Below are 23,429 nucleotides of genomic sequence, written 5' to 3' on the forward strand. Positions count from 1 at the left end.
TTAATAATTCATTACTTACTGTAACAGTTGCAACACAATTTCCCGTCACTGTAATCATACAACCACGCTCGTCTGGCTTGTTCTGTGTTTTAGTATAAGGTCTATGATTTATTTATCAGTCGCGTCAAAACACAGATATTATATATAGTAATTGTTTATTGTTTAATAGTATGTTTGTGCGTCTAAATAAACGATATTCTAGCTTCAATCACGTCGCGTCATCTGTTTTTCAGGGATTATGAGCCAAGGCCGGCGCAGGCGCGTCAATTAATCAACTTTATTATTCCCAGCCAACCACGGTATAGTCGATACACTCTGGTCAGCAGACGAACCGACCGCAGAGAATTCGCAATTATCGGTCGAATTTATTATTTTTTTCTCCAGTGGTCTTCTTTTCTCGACTGTTTTCTTCAGTCTTCACGGGTCACGCCGCGCCGCCGCCATTCGATCAAACCGATTTCACGTCATCTTCGATACCGTTTCCGCGTCGTTCCGTTTGCCAACCTTTCGTCGGCGAAATCTGTGATTCCCGTTTAGGCTTTAAGGTCACCACACACTGCATCGGTGGCGGTAAAATTCTTTTGTCTTGGCGGTGCCGTCGGGGTGGCGGTAAAATTCTTTTGTCTTGACGGTGCCGTCGCGATGGCGGTAAAACGATGTCCGGCTTCATTTTTCCCTAACCGCCACCTGCCACTGAGCTACCGCTCAACCGCTGTAGTGAGTGGGACCCTTGAGGCGAGTACGTTTCACGTCCTATGTCCGGTATCCCGCAGGCCGCAATAACTACCTCATAGTTCCCTACGCGTGGATTATAAGAAAATAGTCGTCGCCGTGATGGTTGTTTTCTCTGTCATCATATCAAAACCGTTTTCGTTCAGTCATCCGTTTTCTGCGTTTATTACATGGATTTTTTTTTTTTAAATAGTGTTATTTCTGCAGTGTGACAATATTTCAACAAAACGATTCTCATTGCACCTCCGACGATACGCACCCATTGATTTCCGAGGACTACGTGCCCGGCGTTAAGGTAAGATTATGCACTTAAGTAAATATAGTCATTAGGTACTCATTAGTCTAACCTATATTATATTATAATTCGCCGAGGTGCCCGTGTGGCCCCGTTCCTTGTAGTTAGGATAATACTATTCGACACGCTTCCACTACCGTTAGGTATTTAGAATTTATCAATATTTATAACCAGCTACTTTTTATCACTATTAGTACGTTAGTACGTATGTGCATGTGTGTAGGTTTGATGGATTCAATACTAAAATCTTTGTAAAATACTAAAATATAGCCCCTCATTTTGAATGGATGAATATTGTACCACCCTCCTCTCCCTTTAGTGGTCTAGTTTATTTTTAACGTAATACGATACCTATATTATTCTTATATTAAATAATAATTAGCCCTCACCCTAATAAATCGTGTTAAATGTGTATAATATGAATTGCACTACAAAATAAAAATGATAATATTTTAATTAGAAGAATAAAATATACAATATTATGTGGTATTGGCGTATTGCCTACTTGTAATCTCATAAATTTAACATAATAATTTCTGTCGATTAATTGAATACACATTTTTTATTTATAAATTAAAATAATGCATTGATTTGAGTTATTTATAATGATCAAGTTAAATTGATACAACACATCAACCTTGAAAATGTGCTCTCTTAAATTATGCGTTGAATAACCTGAGAATTAGATATTTTTTGATAACTGCAGCAAGACACGCATTATTCATTATTATATTTAAATTATACACTAATTGGTGTAAAGATATGTTATATGTTAGATATTTATATCCAAGACTAAATTTGTATAGTAATTATGGTCTTAAAATGTATTTACTTTTAGCTTTGAAGTATTTTAAAGTAGCATTCGCGAATAGTGACCTAATTGTTAAAATGTGGGCCCGGTATTAGGTCCGCGATTGACTGTTGGTTGTTATAAGTCCAGACTGTCCAGTCAATATAATATTTTATGTATAAGTATACTTATTCACTTACTGAGCTTGGTTACTAATCGACGATTTTCGATTACAAAATTTTATACTACGTTTTGGCTATACAAATCAGCATTTTTTTTTATCGTAGATAATCATGTGAAAATTTTGGAAATATTCATGCAAAATTCAAATACATATGAGTTAATTATGTGTTATATGTTAGCGGTGTTAGGATAGGTTAGGTGTGTAATTCAAAGTGTTTCCATTTGTTGGTGTACCGGGGATTGTGGGAAGGAAGTGCAGATAATTATAGAAAGATTTACTTTTTATCATAATAAAATAATTTTTTTTTGTTAACTGTTGTCTATTAAACTTTTAACTCGAGGTCCTTTAGATTAATATAACTCGCGACTGACTCGGGTTAAATTTTTCCATTAACTTACCGCCCACCACTGGCAACAATAATAATATATGTTATTACATATAATATGCGACGGCCGCTGCGGCAATGATCAAATCGCACTACCGTTAATAATAATTACTTTTTGATGCGTCGGGTGCACCGACATCTTTGGCAGCAGATAACGATAAACGCGCGCGCAAGTGTGTAGTACCTACCTAGTACCTATACGTATAATAATAATAATAATAATATAATACAAAATACGCATTATAATAATATAATATCTATGCCGTGTCTCGGCATTAATCAAAAAATCGGATCGTGACGTGTACCGTAACCCAAAATTGTCCGATGACGGTTATTATAACGTAGGCAGATAATATAATAATGTATAATGTATACCTAGGTAGTGTTTATAGCAGACTAGCGTTTTTCAACCGTTTTCCGCAACATTTTGGGCTTAACGTCCGCGGCGAATGCGTTTTGTTTTTCTTCGTCTATTATATAATAACATAATATACACGAATGCGACAAGGCGTGATGTAAACCCAGTCGAAAACGCAGTCAGCGCAATTTACTATTATTATTATAAATTATAATACTGTTCGATGGATAATCATCATCTTTATTACTCACGATGATAGTGCTGGTTGCGTTAATACTAAATTTGGGCTCATATCTATGATCTCGACAATAATCTCAGAAAATCGCTGTAGTTCAAAGGTGTACCAATTCAATCTTGTCAAACAAAATTGATTAATCGCTTCGACACCTTAATTATATGCTATTATAAATCATCGTCCTGTATAAACGTTTTTATAAATCATTTTTTAAATTAAATTATTTAGACAAAAAAAAATTTTGAAGGAATATATTATGGGAAATTATACTTTGTGCTATTGAAAATAATTTTTTACCAGCAAACACACTTTCTAGGTTGTGGCATTTAGTATTCCTATATTTTTATTTACATAGGTACCTACTTTGAAAGCTATACAGAAAATCATATGTAAATATCATGATTTTAAGTTGTCACTCGTGAATTTTCAACATTGCAGCAGTTTTTTTGTAGATATGAATGAAATCATTTTTTAAATAGGTATCCATGTTTCAAGGAATTCGTTCGGTTAATTAAAATAGTTTCCTAAGACAAATAAATTATGAATAGCCTTTGGGTATTGGGTATCATAAATAATGAATACAGAATACAGAATGAGAAGAAAGTTTGAATTCGTTACGGAAAATGTGAAAAATTAAATATCGAATTGTAACTACTACTCATCATATTGCTAATAGATTATCGACTTAAAAATATTAAATATTCTGAACATCGATGCGCATAGGAAAACTTGTATAATTCCATCACATTGGTATACATGAATCATAATAATATACAGCCGTATCGACATATTTTTTTTATTTTACAGCCTAAACGTAACTATTTAGTTTTGTACTGTTCAACATAGTAATATACCTTAATCCGCTGCAGTAGAATCTAGAGTTAAGTACGTATTTCTCTCGGTATTTCTATTTTATGATTGTCATATTTACCGGGTTTTCCTTATTTTTATTTGTTACTAAAGGGATTTTACATATAGAAAAAAAGCTCTGTTGATGCATCATAAGTTAACAGTGGCGTGCAGATCTCTTTTTCCATGTGGGGCAAAGCTAATTTTTTTCACCCACCACCCATCTAAAACTAAAAGTTACAAATAATATATGTTTTATTAAGGGCCTCTCTACAGTTATATAAAAACACAATATTTATTAAATAAAAAAATAAAAATAAATCCACACCCACCCCACATTCAAGTGGGGCCCAGGCCCCATTTGTGTTTTGTCTGCACGCCACTGATAGTTAATATTATACATTGTCTTGGCTTCTATATTATAGAATCTATAATAGATCTTAAATATTGATTTGAAATTATTAAAAATATTTCATGTAAGTCATTATATCAATGGCTATACCTGAATCAACGATTTTTCTTTTTTTGGAACTACAGTAGGTTTTCGATAATCCGAAAGACGAGGTAATCCGAATGGGCTTGAGAATTATTTTATCGCCATAATATGTACATATGTGTAGGTAGGTATGTGTTTATAAATAATATTTTCCGGTAATAACATTTTCCAATTAAGTGGGACAAGGCATACCAATTCATAGTGGGAACCAATGTACAAAAAAAAAAAATTAATAAATATTTTAAATAGTAAAGTTTACAATTATATTAATATTTTTATATGTTCGTTATCTTTTGAAATTACGAGATTTTACACGATTAATACAAATATAAATAAAATTTCATGTTTTAAATTACAATAAAATTTATGTTTTTTTTAAGCCGTAGGTAATTCGAACAAATCGCTAATCCGAACAACACCTTTCCCAGCTTTCCCCAATCTCGTTCAGATTATCGAGACCCTACTGTATTTTTTATTTTGTAATGATGCCTCAAGAGTACCTAACGCCTTAACGATTTTGAGTTCCACTGTATTCAATATAGTTGTCACTAATTGTATTCGGAAATTAATGTGGTCGTTAAATTTAAAATGCACTATTAGTATTGAATCCACAAACAGCATTAAAACCTTAACATTAACAGCTATCATTAAATAAAATCATTAAATAAAAACAATAAATCCACAGTATATAATATTTAAATTCTTCAATTTACATATCTCAATATTAACTTTCAAACACACCGTAGTCGTATCAGAGTGGCTGTATATATTTGCACATGTAGATTTTGCTGACTTAAGTGAAATAATTAGAACATAACACATTTATTTACTTTAAACGCGCATTATTAACGAGGTGTCTCGTATGATACAATGAATAATAAAACACTTATTTCAATAATATAAATTAAAATGTTTTCGGGAACTATAGTATTTATATTTTATGTTGTTAAATAAAATCGATTAGAAAATTCCATATTGTGTATTTATTTATTTTTTTTATTTTTTTTTTTTAGGGGGCCACATATAAAGTTTTTTTTTAGACTATTATATTATATACATATCCACCTCCGTTGGAATACATTAGTTGTAAGTAGTTCTTTGATTATGTATAAATAGCTAAATAGGTGCCTATGTGTATTAAAGCCAATTTGTTGATTATAATGCGAGTTAACAATATACCATGTTATAACAACTATTATATCAACGGTTCAAATCTATTAAAAAAATTGAAATTTTTAATTTTCTCATAGTAGGTATAATGATTATATTTTAGTTTAGAAATAATTTATGTGCATTTAGTGTATCCAATCAGTTCTGAGTAGACAGACAGGAACGAATGATACCCTGCGGATAAATAAAAACCACTTTTCGATGTTCAAGCAGAGTTTTTAGCTACTACTCTTCTGACAGAACCAAACTATTTGATTAAATAAGAGGTATATAATAATATGAATACACATATTCATGCGAGTCTGTGTGTGCGCGCGTACGTGCGTGCAGATTTGTGAAGTTGTAAAGTCTTTGTATTATTTTAGGTACACCAAAATTAAAATTTTACCCTGATGACAATACATATTATAATTATTCATATGCAGTCAACTTGCGATGATGTAAAATCTTGAAATAATAACGAATAAAACTATCGTTCCCTTGAAAACCTCGTAATATAACGAACAATTAAATGTGTTTTTGTTCTCTCTCATAAGTTGTTTGGTCAAATCTCTCGCAATGTAACGAATTTTTACAATTATGAAGCCTTAATTTCACTAATACAATACAAAAACAACGTAGAAAACTTATTATATTCGTTAATAATAGTTTGCACTAGCTGCCCATAACAACCCACTACTCAACGTGCGAATTGAATTCTCCGGTAAACATGACACGCTATTTTCTTTTAAATTTGGTTAAAAAATTTTTGTTGATTTATGCTTTTGAAACAACAAGAATATATATATATGTATATATATAACGAACTTTTGACATACCAAACTTTTCCTCAGTCCCTTGAAATTCGTTATATCGCTGTAGTTGACTGCTGAATGTAAATTACCTTAGAGCGGATTACGTCGATCATTATATTGTCATAATTAGCAGTGAGTGTTCTATTAAAAATACACTAAGTAGACTTTTTTTATCGAATTGCATGAAACAGTAACAATGTTACTATAACATGTAAATTTAAATTTGAATGCATTCATAAATTCATAATTGCTGACTTGCTGTGTGTTCATACTATGAGTTTAGTAACCCTAAATAATAAGGTTTACAAATTTTGTAAATTTTGTAGAAAAATCATATTTTATGATAAATTATATATGAATCAAAAGCATACGACATTACTACTTGCTCTTATTCGATGAATGTACTTTCGTTCAATTAAATCAATGAACATTTTTTAAATAATACCGGCTATAATAATATTATACTAGTTTTATAATTTTATATAGTTTGAAAATCGAGTTTTGTTAAAACAAAAATGTTACTTGCAGACTTGGTGCCTTTTTATTTAAGTACTAGCTTAATTATTTTGTTTATTTTTGTGGATATGTATATATAATTACGTATTATGCGTGTGTTAAGGATTTAGATTAAATAACAAATTGTTATAATTATACTCACGGACGCATACTTATTTATAATTAAAGGATGTTTACCATTATGTATAATGCTGTATCTTCTAATACCTCACTATTTTATATTAGTAAATATTCGTTGTTCGTTCTAATCTATTAATTAAAATTATGAAAGGATTATGAAATGTTCATATTAAAGTATTATACTTGTACTAAAATAAATTCATGTTTTAAATATGGCTAACGTGCAATAATGTTCATAATACAGAGTGTTCTAAGCAAAAGGAATACTAGCAATTTTTTTTATGTAATTTTTGAGGTAAATTTATCGAATAAGAGCAAGTAGTAATGCCGTATGCTTTTGATTCATATATAATTTATCATAAAATATGATTTTTCTATTTAATTACAAAATTTGTAAACCTTATTATTTAGGGTCACTAAGAAAATAATTTTTTTTTATAATGTATGGATTTCATTGTACCTTCTTATAAATAGGTACCTACTATATTCTATAGATTGAATTATATATGCACGTGTATTATCACATTAGTCGGAAATTCTACAAAATCATATTAGATCATTCTAGAAAATTAGTAGTTCTTATATCTAATTTTGCAAGTTTTTGTGTTAAAATTACGCTTGCTCACTTTTTATGTTTAAAAAAAGTATTTGCCTGTACACTGAGCCATTGAAAATGTTAAGAATTTGAATTTTTTTGTTGAATATATGTATCATAATTTCCATCTCGTAAAATAAATCGGAATAAAATCGGTAGACATTCCGTGAAATGTAAATATATTTATAAAGTGTTACATTTTAACTTAAAACATAATATTACCTATGTATTATTATTGTATAATGTTATGCATAACATATTTTAGTGAATGGTTAAATAACACGCATATTATACTCGTAGTAATATTATAATATCGCGCATACAGAGGCGTTCTCAGGATTTTTCAATGGAGGGGGATGAAAGAAATTGTTACATGGTAAGCCGTAAGGGTTACCAAAAATAGACAAAATATATTATCACTAATATGTAAGAAAATAAAGAGCCTTGGGGGGATCTATCCCCCAAATCCCCCCCCCCCCCCCGTGAGAACGCCTATGCGCGCATAGACGACATGTATCGACCGTCTTTTATTTTATCATCGATTGGCCGGAGATATAAGATAGCTACTGTATTTTATGATAGGTAATAATAAATTCGGGTGAAGCGAAGAGCAGCGCAAAAAAAAATGTACGATAATCAATTCCGTCTGTTGCGCCGGCGGCGTATGCGGAGACCCAATGGACGTCAAAAATATTATTCACCACGTGCATACAAACGATTTTTAAAAATACTTATATCACATGTATAATAATAGTATAGTAGGTATGATATATATGATATATCATATACTGCGCGGTATATACTTTCGACTGCAAGTATATAATATTATTATATACGTATGTGGTATTGTGTCAACCCGGGAGCGCGTGTGTACAACACCATATATACACAATATTATTACTAAATTATAATATATATCGCTCGGAGATATGGTAATGGAACTCATTAAAAAATATAAAAAACGAAATTTCTATATATCATATTATGCATACAATATGTACGACTTATAAACCTAGTGGCCCCTGAGTTAATTGGCTGACTGTTAATACACATAATATAATATATGTAATATCGTATATGTGTGCTGCGATTTGGTGCTACCGCCGAGCCGCCGCCGCCGCGTTAACGGGCGCGGGTGCGTTCAATTATCACTTTTTTCGCCGGCGGCTGCGGACCGCGAAACCTCGCGCGCGTACCACCCAACATTCCGCCGAAGACGTTTCATGAGAAATAATAATATAAAACGTCTGACCGCCCTCCGAAAACGCAAAACCAGTTGCTCGCGTATTATATACATTCATACATACACACATACACATTTTTATTCGAGTTTTAACGGGATCGACTTCGTCCTCGACGGTTCCACCGATTTCTTATATACACGCGTTCGTCATTAAATTATTATTATTAATATTATTGTATACGTGTACTCATCTGTGTAGAATACAGGGTGATTCACGACCGAGTACGCCCACCCTCATGTTTTCCTTTCTTTTAAATTAATTTATTGAAATTCTGATTTTTTAAATTTTTAAATGCCTAAAAATCATAATAATATTTGAAAATTCTTGAGATTGTTATGTAGATACTACAAGGTGAGAGTGCCCCGTGGAGTGATGCACACTTTTGTAAAATATTAAGTTAAATCATTTTTTGAAAGATGTTTATGCTATAAAAAATTCGAACGAGTATTTCTCAGTTATTAAAATGTTCATTCCAAAGATAATAGTTCTTAAAAATTATTTTACAAAAATATAAAATATATTTAAGTATATTATCTAATGTTGATTTTATTACAAATGTTTAATTTAATATTGATTGCTTACTAAATTTTTTAAATTACCATAACCTTCCTTTTTAACTCATAATCATGAACCTATTCTCCTCAGTAAATAAAGTTAAATAACTTAAAATACGGTTAAAAACCGTATATGTCTCACTGACCCGATGAATCCAATAACAGATAAATCCAATAATGTATCTCGTACTATAGAGTCACTACCTACGTACATACATTAAAGTATAGAAATAATGACGCTAATAAAATGGAAAATAATTATGATTAACACAATATTATATCAATTGTCAATGATAACGTTAATTGTACATACCTATGAACGGAGATACATATATCAAGTATAATACGCCTAAGACAAATATCGCGATGTTAACTTAATAAAAAGATCTGTAGCAAACAAACATAGTTACAACTTATACAATAAACAGCAGCGTATACGATAAAGTATGTACTGTAACAAAAAAAGTTTAAAATATGATGTTTTTGATAGGTAGGATTTAAAGTTAAAAGCAGTGGCGTATTTTGGGTGATTTCTCGGGGGGTGTCAACATTTATTGAACCTCACAAACAAAATTTTTAGTTCTATTTATTATGTAAAAAGACATTGAATTAATTTTTTAACAAATTAATATGTTAGGAATTGACAAGAAGTTTTACATTTGATAAAAATAGTATACTATATAAAATAAGTGACAACACCGGGGACAACACTAATGTCCAATATATTAGGACTTTTTTTTAAATGTCGGGGGGTGTCAAGACATGGAGGACACCTCCCCAAAATACGCCACTGGTTAAAAGTGGTCGCCAAGGTCTAACATAATATACGAGAAGAGTTATTATTTTATATATTCAAATTGTTATTTTGTGTTCTTACAGTTTAATGGTGTAGGTAATGCTTTTTTACAAACAAAATTAGGTTACACCAAATAAAACACCCTTAACATTTAAAAAACAACATGGTTGCAATAATTAATGCAAAAACAGCTTATACTTCGACGATACAATATTATTTACAGCATGAGAATAAATTACAATTAATAATCATAAATTCATAACCATAAGTCATATAATTTGTATAAAATACAAAACTATTTTACAGTTTTTTATTTTTTATATTTAAGATAAAGATTCATTTTAATAAATTTATCTTCATGAACAGATATAGTACTGACATTGTAGAAAGTGAATGCTTGATAAATTTCGGGTTGTATACTTGTATATAAGAATGGGTCGATACAATTTTGATTTAAACTTGCTAGGAACGAGTAATTCTGCGAATATATTATGGACCTTATATCCTGTAATGGATTATTAAAATATATCTAGCCTAAAGACGTTATTACATCTTGTATATTGTATACAAATTATTTAGGTATAAAGGTTATTAACTGCTAACGAACTTTAACACATTCAAATTATACCGGTAAATTTACCAATAAGTGAATCGATCAATACATTTATTTTTTCGAAAATATGAATCATATAATTCTTTCAATATTAGAGGATCTATATTATTTATTAAATTATTCTTGTGTACTTAAACATAGAAGAGAAATATTAAATTTGTTGCTCTTTATAATTATAATTAGGGCTCGGAAGTTGTAGGAGCTAAAAAAGGTAAAATATGCATGCAAATATGCACGAAAAAATTGCAAAATATGCATTTAAAATGTTAAATATGCAAAAATATTATTCTGAATTCCAAAATTATACGCACTTCACCTACTAACAATACGACGTCTAAAACAAAACCATCATTATATTTACGATAACTTATCGACGATAAGATAGCTCTGCAAATAAGTATTTCGGCATACTAAAAAATGTGTATCACATCAGTAAATCACTGTTATTAACTCCGTAATTGACTATGGCGATGACAATAAATACCTTCGTTGGTCGTTTTGAGTTTTATATTCAATATTAGTTGAAATAAACAGGTTAAGAAAGAAAAAAATCAATTATTTTTAGAAAAATATGAAATATGCATAATATGTGTATAAAATTAATGAAATGTGCACTTTTTAGCTAAAATTGGCAAAATATGCAAAATATGCATTTTCAATTTTCAATTTTTTAACTCGCAATTGTATATTTCAAATTTCTAGCTAGGTCTGCTATAAATTGAGATCATACAGAACAATATGCAATTCCTACAACTTCCGAGCCCTAATTATGATTATTGATTAATTAGATAACTTCTTCTTCTTCTTCTCTCGTGTCCGGAATCACCAAATTAAATTCTGTTTCCCAGTAATCAGCAACATATACTGCCTTGTCGTTTGCCAAAATCAGGTCGATTTAGATAACTTATTTAATGTTTATTGTTGTCTTAATTTTTTTCAACGTTGAAATTATAACTTCTACTTTTTATAAGAGTTTTCAAATGTTTTATAAATAATAGGTACACATAAAATTCTACATTCAATTATTTTAAAATAGTAAATACCAATAGAATTTGCATAAGAGTTCAGGTATTCACTTATTAATACAATTTTCGGTGTATTTTTACATTTTCTTGCACAAATTAGAAAAATCAGATAATACTATTTCTAAGTATCAATTAAATTTGGTTTTCAGTTTTTCAACCGTCCTACTTGAAACTTTTGGAGAATTGCATTGACTAAAATAAAGGTTAACTGCAGAAAAAAATACATCTAATAAATTTGTTGCTTCATTTAGAATTTACAAAATACATTTGCTACATTTATTTTGAGTTAATACTTTAGTACACAAAAATAAAATTCAATTAAAAATGAAGTGATTCAATATTATACCTATAATTATAAATTTAGGTAATCACATTCAAAACAAATTGTTTTGAAATAAGTTAAGTATTGATTGGGACCCAAACTGTAAGGTAGATATTTTTAATATATTCATTATACATTAATGTTATATTATATTTATATTAATACTTATTACACATGTCTTAATTTATAAATACTACATATAAGTGTGCACTCTGCACTATATACTATGTATACAATATACATATACACATTATATGCAGTGGCGGCTCGAAGGGAGTATATATTTTGAATCACGTGATTCACAAAAATATTAATGGGTGGTTGGGTGGGTAGGTCTTATAGTTGGAAAAGGTAGATTGGACCATTTTTGCAGGTTGGTATTTAAATATTAAATTATAAATAATAAATATAATTTGTGTACTCAGCAGATAATGTACAATAATAAGTAATAACTAATAACTATATTTTAGGGTGGGTGGTGTAAAAATATTAAACGTGATTCGAGGGAAAAAAAGTTCAAGCCGCCACTGATTATATGTATATACTCAGTTTTCCTACAGTATCCTCATTAACATTTTAATAACTTATCTATATCTTTTATACTGAAATCTTATGACGATAATTGGGAATTAAAAATTTGTAAAAATTAATTTTAGATTTTTAGGTGTACTTTTTCAAAACTCGATGTAAAAAATAGATCAGCTCATGTATTTATCATGGTTATCATAACCAGCTATACAATTCGAACAGATATTATATAGCAGGGGTCACCAAATTGCAGCCCGCGAATGCATTTTAACCGGTCCGCAGACTGAGAGAAAAAGCCAATAATTTGATTATATTTTCATTAGTTATAGTTAAATAATTAATAAGTGTCTATTTTTTTATTTAGAAATAAGATATTTTTAGCCAACTGGCATATTATAATAAATATTATGTACTTTGGATTTTTATGGCCAGCGAGAATTTTCCTAATTCTTAATGTGGCCCGCGGAAAATATTAATTGTTGACCCCTGTTAATAGTACCTATAAACAATGAATGGCTTAAATTTTAAACTTGTTAAAAAAAAACATTGTGGGCACATATTTTTTAACAGTAGACAAAATAAACAATCATATAATAATTAAGATAGTATGAGTTGTGATTAAAGCGAAGAAGTGGTAATTATGTGTAACAAGATCGTAATCACAAAACGTAATTTGTCTGTGCTTGCCTCCGTGTAATCTTTATATTGGTCTTACAAACATTAATTATTGACAATAAAATAATTTATTTTCAAATTAATCTATTGTTTTGTGGTATTTTTGTTAAGAATATGTACAATATAATTACTTGATTTATTACAATATATTACCATTGATTATGAATAATTAAGTAGGTACTATATTATATTATATATGATGTATAATATATTATGATATTACTTATTAAATGATCTAAATCCTTAATTATCAATTATCGTATTAGATAATAAAACGTAAGTGTGTTTAATATTAATATAGATTGGTTTACGTTGGACTGTATTTGTCTCCGTCAATAACCTATTCAATACTTTATTTTTTTGAAAGAAAATTTTTGAAAATTATTTTTTCTGTTTGACGTCAGCATGTCTATTATTTTTAACAGTAGTTGTATATATATATATATATATATATATATATATGCTGCCACAAATATTGTGTTTTAACATTTTCAAGTACTTACAAATTATACATTATTGAATACTTAATTTATTTATATATTCAAATAAAAATAACACACAAAAAAGACATAAAAAAATAAAAAATAAAAATAATAAACATATATTAACATTCATACAGTTATGGTTTCAAAATATTGAGGGAGTATATTATATAAGACATAATATTTATCTATACTCATAAAATTACATTCTATAGTTTAAATTAAATATTAAGTTAACTTAATTAATTTTTCCAGATGATAGCAGGTGTCTAGGGACGTTAAACGATGGATATTCATGTTCTATATAGAAATTCCTAAGTTAAATGCTGAATATACCAAGAATTAAATTATAGGCGAGTTTAATTGATTTATTGATTTTGTTTAAAAATGTACATGTGGCCTTAGTGGGTGTACGACGATTTTATTTTATAAAATACGTTTTGTAAAAAAAAAAAATTACAGTTCTATAAATATGTATGAATATAATGTTAAAAATATGAATGATAAAACAATGGGAGAGTAAAAATGCATGGTTCTAAAGCAAGTTATAATCAAAGTAAATATACATTTTATACGTATGGTTTAGAATATTACTTTTAATGGGTTGGTGTCGATTTTATGCTTTACGTATTGCGTGTTTGTCTTAATTTGTCGTGTCCTGTAATATAAAATAACTAAATATAAGAAAATTGGCTTATTTTAAAAATTAAATTAGTTTTAAAGTCTAGTACTTGCTAATCGAAATTATATCCACGAGTTTGAACAGTTTCGTTAGTTATATTTATCTTGTCGATAGGAGTTTGGTACGTACTCGTTGACGGCATCAAATGAAGGTTTTGTTAATAGTCTTAAATATCTATAGTTATTATATTCGGTATGTAATTGAACTTCTGATTTTCGGAGATCATTCTGAGTAAGTTGGTTTTTTTCACCCTGTAACTGATTAAAAATTGTCCACAAATAGTTTTGGTAATTTGAAATCCAATGTTTGAAATTTAAATACAAATTTTCATTAACTTCCTCAGTTTTAGTTTTTATAAAACCAACTTTCCGAAAACAATTTCGGATTAGTGTAGGTGGCATATTTTCCCAAACATTGAAAATCATATGTATGGAATCTGAAACTGAGATTTTCGTAGTGTTGTAGTAAGAAGTCGGCAATTTTTCGACGCTAATCGCGGTTGTAGATTTCATTTGTTTTAGATAATACTCGTATGTTTTTTCGATGCGCATAATATTCTGTCGGAGAGGGTGGACGGACACCATGCTACTCGGCAAATATTTGATTTCAATGTTTTGTAGTTCTATTTGTAAATCTACCATCACATTGTCAATTATGACCAAAATTTTTCTTCCCAATAACTCTTTGTCCAACCGTCTTAAAATTGACGCGTAGCAGCTCGTCATCCACGTGTTATAACTGGCTTGAAAATGTACGGATAACGTTTTTACGTCTTGTAAATATCGTGGAATGTGAATATTATCTATGATTTTGGGGCACATTTTATCGGTTCCCGTTATATTGGACGCAAATATAATGCTAAGTCTGTGTATACATTTTTGACGTTCGTAATTATCCGGAGGTCCTTTGAATTCACAATTTGAATTTGGGAGGTCGCGATAGTAGAGGCCGATCTCGAATAAACTATATACGTTATTAACGTCATAATTGGACATGACATTTTCGAAAAAGTCTTTGACAGATTTTATTAACCCACAGTTAGTAGTCAAAAAATTGGCTTCTGTATTTTGGTCGCCTACCAATTGAACTCTTTTATTAGAAACATTGTACTTGTTTTTCCATTGTTCTATCCATTTATCATCAGGAGAAAAATTTTTTACTCCAAGTACTGTTCCCAAACTTTTAGCTTTATCTATTAAAATCATTTTACTCACCCGTACGCTTAAGAAACTTGCGTATTCGAACCATCGGAACATGCCCTCCTCAATTTCAATCAATAGTTTGTCATTTTCTCGTTTTTTTCGCAAGTAATGACTACGGTATTTTTTTTCTACATTTTTTACAATTCGGTGTTCTTCAATTTCTTTACGGTTTTTTAACAGTCTTCTTAATGTCGCCACGGAAATATTCAAGATTGAGGCAGCTCTATGCTGAGAAAGGTTTGAAAGTTGTGCAACGTCGTAGCAAATCAACAGTTCTTTTTTCGCTTGAATCGATAATTCATTTCGTTCATTCGACATGTTTTTTAACGTGTAAAATATAAATTTAATAAATTTTAATTTATGAAACACAGCGTTGGCACCCGATGTAGAGCGTATTTTAAACTCTGCTTAACACGCTTAACGTGGTACTGAGTGAATCATTGGAATAAAAAGTATTAGTTTGCTTTCTGGATTTGATACGATTTAATATAAATAACGAAATCATTATTTGTCGATTAGTACAGACGCTCATCAAATAAAATGAATCCCAATGTATATATTTTGGTATAATAATATATAAATTATTTAAATTCGATTTTACTGAAATGCGAATAGCAAACACATTAACAGCAATTTTAATCACATTTATCGACACCAACTGCCTGTTCTTTTGGTTCAAAAATAACAATAGTTACTATTATATATAGCTGCTTACAATGGTATTTAAGAAGATAAGTAGTTTCAGATAATTTAATTCGATGGGGTTTTATCGATTCCGCCGTTTTAATATCAATTCCGCCGGCTATCGACTCCGCCGAGCTTTTTTATTTATTGATTCCGCCGGCTATCGATTCCGCCGAACTTTTTTATTTATTGATTCCGCCGGCTATCGATTCCGCCGACTATGTATTTTTAAATCAATTTTTTTAAAGTTTAAATATAAATATTTCAAAAAATAATTCAAACATTTTTGTAAGTAAAATGTATTAAAATAGTAAAATAATGATATAAAATTTATTTAGTTAACGCCAAAAAAGCAAAAATAATATAATTTAGTACAAATAAAATAAATAGGTAATAGTAAATAATAATCAAATGTTCTACAATTTATTTTAAAAACGCCAAAAATGCAAAAATTATTTAGTAAAATAAAATAAATAATAGTAAATAATAATTAAAATGTAATAATGATATTAATTGATTTATTTTTCAGAATAGTGCTTAGATGCTTAGATTATGAATATGTTAGGGGAGATTAAGACGTTTAGTATAGTTGGAGAATTCAAAATTCAAGTTATATATTTAGGTAATGCTCTAAGACTACGAGTGTTTTTACGAGTGAATTGAAAATTAATTGTATATTAATTTAAGCCTTTTATATTTTGTTTTCATTAAAATAAATAATTTACAAATATTAACCGGCGGAATCAATAAAAAGAAAACTTCGGCGGAGTCGATAGCCGGCGGAATCAATAGATTTTTCACAGGTAAAAAGGTCATTTCGGCGCAATCGATATACGCCCAATTCGATTTGTTATTTACCACCGAAATTTGAACCTATTTACAAATGTTATGTAGGTATTATATACCTATAAGTTCGTTATCCTAGAGCAAAAAAAGCATCCGTATTGTGTGTTATCTAATTACACGATAACACCCACTTCAGCTATCTGTGCAATTTTACAATACAATTCGTGACTCAGTGTTAACATTTATTTTCAAATATATTATTTTATATGTTATTTTATTATTTTGTTATTTATATTACAACTTATATAATATTAAGGAATAGTTTTACAGATATTATATGGAACATAAGTTGGTAATAATAATCTAATGCACTTAACAATATTATATTATTTTGTGTAAATAGGTAATAATTAATATTCGTGTTGTGTATGGAATATTTTATTGTATTTAATAATGTGAAATTTATTTATTTTTCTTGTTGATGACATAATTTTTGTTGTTTTGGGAAATAACTCATTGCTCATCAGTAGAATTATTTCAAAGTTAGAAAAAATAGAACTGCCAATACTGTAGGTGTATATTATGGAGTAACCTCTGCCGTATGTCTTCGGTGGGTTGACGACGTGACTACAATTGAGGTGACAAGACAATGTTATTATCATTTTTTATTACTTTTATTGTATTTTATTATTATTTTTTGTCGGAGGTCAATTCGGACGCCAATACGTGCTCGGGTGACGGAGATTCCGATCCGGTGGTCACCCTGTAACAATGCGTATAAAACAGAAAATTACTACATTTATTATATTTTTTTTCATCTCGTCAACGCACGAATAGTGTATTAACAGCATCGCGCGCATCTTGTATAGTTTGTATGAAAATAATAATAATAAAAAAGTGGAAGAAAAAAATATAATATCTACCAGATTAAAATTATGTTTTTTTTTGTTTTGTACGAACGTAAAGTAGTTCGTGTCCAGAAAAATTGATGAATATTTTGTTGCCAATGTTTTTGTTTTTTGTTTTTTTTTTTTTTTTTTTGAGTTCATAGTCACCATTATATAATAATATGTGAAGACAACGCTTGCGCTCAATATAAATCCATTTAAATCGATTACGTAAATCATTCGTAATCCAAACTTGAAAAAATATGTTAACAAAATGCACTTAGAATTTATGCCCAAATGGCCAAATTTAATGTATTTATTAATAATCGTTTCGTTTTAAATTTCACAAAATAAATGTCATTAATTTTGTTTTTGAAATTATTTGAGAACTGCATTCATTATTATATTTGTCGCGCTTTTCCAAGAAAATTTACATGAATTAATTTATGGTGTTATTCAAACTAGTATTTTAAGCTGAAGAACAACTTCAATTATGTCCATGAATTTCAATATATTATCGAGGCTTAAAAAAATATTATATATGTTTTATATAAAAAATAATATAAAAAGTGAAGTGTCCACTGTGTCCAGACAGTGACCAGGCTACACGTAACATTATAAGATTGTACTTTATAATATACGTAAAACTGGTGGTGAACCTATATATGCCCATGTTATATTCCATAATTATCAATCTTCCTTATTATGATATAATTGTTAGATATTATTATTATGGTGCAGGTATGTTCGTAAAACGTTAGTTAAATATGATTTAGTTATGCTTTTTATACATCAATAAATGAAAACAACATTAAAATTTAAAATGTTAGTACATATTATTATGTATTATGTTAATAATTACTTGTGACTTGAGCACTTGACTTATTCTATGAGGTTTAAAAAATAATAATTTACATTATTTAGTTGAATATAATATTATGATTTGTACATATGCAAAATATTATTTTTCAACCGTAAAAATTAAATAGGACGTGTTAAGCTTGCAATTTATGTGTTTTTATTAGGTATTATATGTTTAAAAATTTACTATAAAACTGATTTGTTTAACGATGGGTGCGTAATGTGTAATGGACTCCATTGCTATAAATATGAATTCTTAGGGACTAAATATGCCAAAACGGTGTCGGTCTTCATAATAATAATTATTTTATTAAATTTAACCAAGTACGGGTTTTTTGGTCGTTAACGTAAAGGATTATGACTATAAAAAGACGTGCTCACGTGCCGTAAATTTTTTATAATAATATAATTATTATCACTGTAATAAAATAAAATGTGTGTTGTTGTGTGCGATGAATTTATCATGATATATTAATTATTTATATATTATTATAGACTATAGTATAATAAAAGTCTATATAGAGGTACCTTAGGCATTACATTATTACGTCACACAAAAATCTGTTAATTCTCGCTGGAGAAAATAATATTTCGTTTTAGAACAACCATCGATGGTCAGTGTTTGTCAATAATATATAATGTATCGTGAAGAGCTTTTTGTTTGATGTTCGGTCAATTGAAACACAAGCGCGTAGAATGCGATTATACTGGAATGCGCTTCAACACACAAAACTTGATCGATTACTGGGGATATAAGTACAACAGTGACACAGTGTGACTCGTGAAACGTTCGAAATGAAATAATTTAATATACCTGCACATGTTTCGTCCGGCTAGGTATTTTACACAATTATCGTGAATAATAAACCCAATACGTTCAACGTACATAATAATACAGGTATGCTATATAGTCTTTGGCTACCGTGAGTTCGATTTATTTTTACTGTAGTCGAGGTAGATGCAGGTAGTAGGTACATAGAACATCATCGATTTGTGTAATAAGAATAACGATCACACTGTAGGTAATTCAATTCTATTGTCCGTTTCATATAATGTTTATCAATTTATCAAAATGTGCAAAGGATGAACCACAGACTTCTATACTTACTAGATAAGTAACTCTTATAATATTTACATTGTTATCAGTGAAGTTCGCACGGGGATGACCGCCATCTTTTCGGTTGGCAAAACATTGGTTGGCATATACAAAATGTATAAGGAATAAATGTAATTATAAATTTTTTTAAAGGTGATATACAACAATAATGACAAAATGATCTATATAAAATAATTTTTGTTTGTTACAAACAACAAGTCTAGAAATAATAAAATACAATACAACATCAATTAATATTTACCATAAATGCATATATAATATTGCATACTATTTGCCAACCAAGAAAATAGCGGAACCCGGCTTCAACTATGCACGGAGTTATACTTATCTAGTTATTATAGAAGTCTGTGGGATGAACACGTCGTGTTGCCGATTCAAAGATTGTATCCTATTCGTATTTATTTATTATTTATTTTTGAGTAATTTCCAAATTGGATCATCTCCACATCCAATGTGCATCGACGATTCAACGATGTCATGCGGGTTTGGTACAATAACGTATTGGCTTTGTACAAATTAATAAAAATAACACAACAATGTGGATCATCGCGATCCAACTGATGACGCACATTATTATAATGTAATGTTATTATTATTATTATAAGCGATCTAATGAAACGAATGACAATATTATATATTATAATATATTTTTGCATAAATGATCCGTTATAATGTTATTATGGGACACACCTCTCCACACACTGACCTACTCTAAAACGATTTTTCGCCACCGACCCGGCTAAGTGGGACTTAAATCATCAGCAGACTCGCAGCCACGCGTACGTGCTCGCCCGACGGTTGTCGGTCTCCATGCGCTGCTATTCGTTCTTGGAAATCCATAAACGTCAGAGAGCATTTTAACGACACCGTTGACTCCACCGACACCGGAAACCGCATAATTTTTTAATAACCCATCACCTATCCTATCACCATTTGTTTTATATATAGGCGCGTTACGGGAGATGATGATAATATTATTATTATTGTTATTATTATTTTACGTTCAGCAGAACGTATAAACGCAAAAAAGTTAATACACACATTGCACACACGTCAAACCTTAAACGTTTCTCGTAAATTAAAAATATTTTATACAATAAAGGAAATCAGATATTCGGTTAGGTAACTAAAAAAAAAAACCACAAACACTTTAAGATTGAGACTACGTGCTAGTATTTATTGCTGAATTCTTCATAAAGTTTGTAATTCTAGTCATTATGGTTACTATCTATAGGCAAGTAATCTTAAGTTTATTTAATTGTGCTTTTAATATTAAACTTCCCTGAAAATTAAACAATAATATTTCAAACGGTTTTAGTTGAATGGCACATCAAAGCGGTTATATTTGTTAGGTATAAGTATACTCGTTACTTATACAGTTAATTGCGTAATAAATATGTATCGATGGTTGAAAGTCTTGGACTTGTTATGATATGTTTGAATACGTGCTGTACAGATATGGCATCATATATATTAGATAAGTGTTTCATTATAGATTAAAGGCTGAACGCGTAATCTGTCGCAGGAGATGAACGTTATGAAAACGATTTTCTATCAAATAATATTCATTATCTTCTTTAATATTGTGCATTGATATTATTTTTTGCGATTGATTTACAATAAATTACTTAAATACTTGTTTTGTTATTACTATTTTTTTATCACTCACCACTTTCACGTATTTTCTAAATTTTATTATTTTATTAAAACATCATGGCCGAATTTCATATACTTACCTATAGTAATAATTATACCTCTAAAAGGTCTTAATTAATTATGTATAGCTACACTATTAGTACTCGTACAATGTGTATACGTTACGGGCAAAGTGGGATAGTCGGACATTGTGCACAATGAAAAAAGAAAAACGAAAACTATGTAACGATCAATAGTTTGAAAAATTATTAGAACTATCATAAAGTCTCAACTCTCTATACATTTTTATTAAGATGCGTTCACATAATAAAATTACTTTGATGCATTTTTTTTTTTGTGTGTGCTTCAGTAGCAATTGCAGTCAGAAATTTTTATCACGCTATCTCATCAATCACAGCAACACCAAGCCAGAGTGTATCGTTATTATTATTATTATTATATTATTATTGTAAGGTGTAAGTAAAAAGTACTTTTTCGTGTAGTTGTCGTCTCACCAAACGAACCGATATTTAACTCTTTCACGAAAGGTGGATGTATTATATTCTTTTATAATACAGAGTGATCCACCAAGTATGCTCACCTAAATTTATTTTTGTTCAGTGATGTAGTTGTTGAAAATTTGGTGTTTGGAGTTTTTAAATACCATATTTTTATATTCTCGAGGTTTCTTGTACCACTTAAGGAGTGTACAAAACTTTTGTCTTTCAAATGAGACCCTCCTTCTTTTCCACTGTAAATTATTTTGCGGATAATTTTTCTGAAAATGTTGACTTTTATCATAATCAAAATTCGAATGAGTATAGTTTTGACTATAATTTGGTTTTGTGCATAAATAATAATAAAGAGCTACGATAATTGGGATTGGAAGATTTGGGGCTTATGACGAACATTTTAGTAATTTATTTTGTTGGTTTATCTACCTGTACACTTATAGGTTCATTATTATGTACTACTGCTGTGTACCTTTACACGCACGCACCACGGCAGGTAGATACATGTAGCCTGTGTACAGTATAAGTGTATTACTACAAGCATTTGGATTTTACGCAACGAAACTCATACACTCGTACTCGTATTAGTATTAGTGTATATATTACCAATACCTCTGTCTTCTACCTGTATAGGTAGTATCGGCAGTGTATGTATAAACACACGCGCGCGCACACAAGCGCATAATATTATATATACAAATACAATATAATATACTGACATACCGACAGCAGCTACATATTATATTGTATACATGTATGTACCTACCTATAGTGCGTGGTTTATTAATGTGTTGCCGGATTCTTGTTTCTTTTTTTTTTTCTTTCCTTCTCCTCTTTCTTTTCTGGAGTAACGGGGCCGGCCGCCGGGCGTGGGCAGCCACCGCCGACTGGAATTAATATCGCAATCGACGGCTATAAATCATGCGACTACCGCCACGCCGATCCGTACGGGCAGACCGACTATAATATGGACGGACCGTAGTGTTGCAGCAACTCCGGCTGATGTTGCGGACCAAACAATTAGTCGCCAATACCAATGACAAACGCGCGAAACAACATCCGTGTACACCGCTGCACTACACTGCTGCACCTGCACTTGTCGCTGCACACGTGCTTTTACGGTCAAGTTATAAAATATGTTTTTGGTGCGTATGTATTATACCTACCCAATACAGCGTAGTGTTACGTGACACACAGACGCGCGTACTATGATGTTATAATAATATGTCAATACTTATTTTTTTACTCGTGTATTTCTTGTCGTAATTTTTTTTTTATATAAAAGTTGTCACGAGCGCGGGTATT

The 23,429-nt window shown here is 29.9% G+C and overlaps 1 protein-coding gene across 5 annotated transcripts in view; it reads left to right on the forward strand.

Annotated features, from left to right (window-relative positions):
- Window positions 1-405: 405 nt before the first annotated feature.
- LOC149056765 (uncharacterized) overlaps window positions 406-23,429 on the forward strand; it is a 56,079-nt gene continuing 33,055 nt past the window's right edge. For 4 of the 5 annotated variants that reach the window (XR_016191187.1, XR_016191189.1, XR_016191188.1 and 1 more), the window contains exons 1-2: window positions 406-1,027; window positions 5,338-5,410. The gene's annotated coding sequence lies outside the window, so the exon portion shown is untranslated. Of the gene's footprint in view, window positions 1,028-5,337; window positions 5,411-23,139; window positions 23,270-23,429 lie in introns of those variants that run through there. The other variant, XM_089224691.1, reaches the window with a different exon arrangement.

This window comes from Diuraphis noxia, unplaced genomic scaffold (genome assembly GCF_037042655.1).
Source record: "Diuraphis noxia isolate RWA-SAM2 unplaced genomic scaffold, SU_Dnox_SAM2 contig0003, whole genome shotgun sequence".
Classification (NCBI taxonomy): domain Eukaryota; kingdom Metazoa; phylum Arthropoda; class Insecta; order Hemiptera; family Aphididae; genus Diuraphis; species Diuraphis noxia.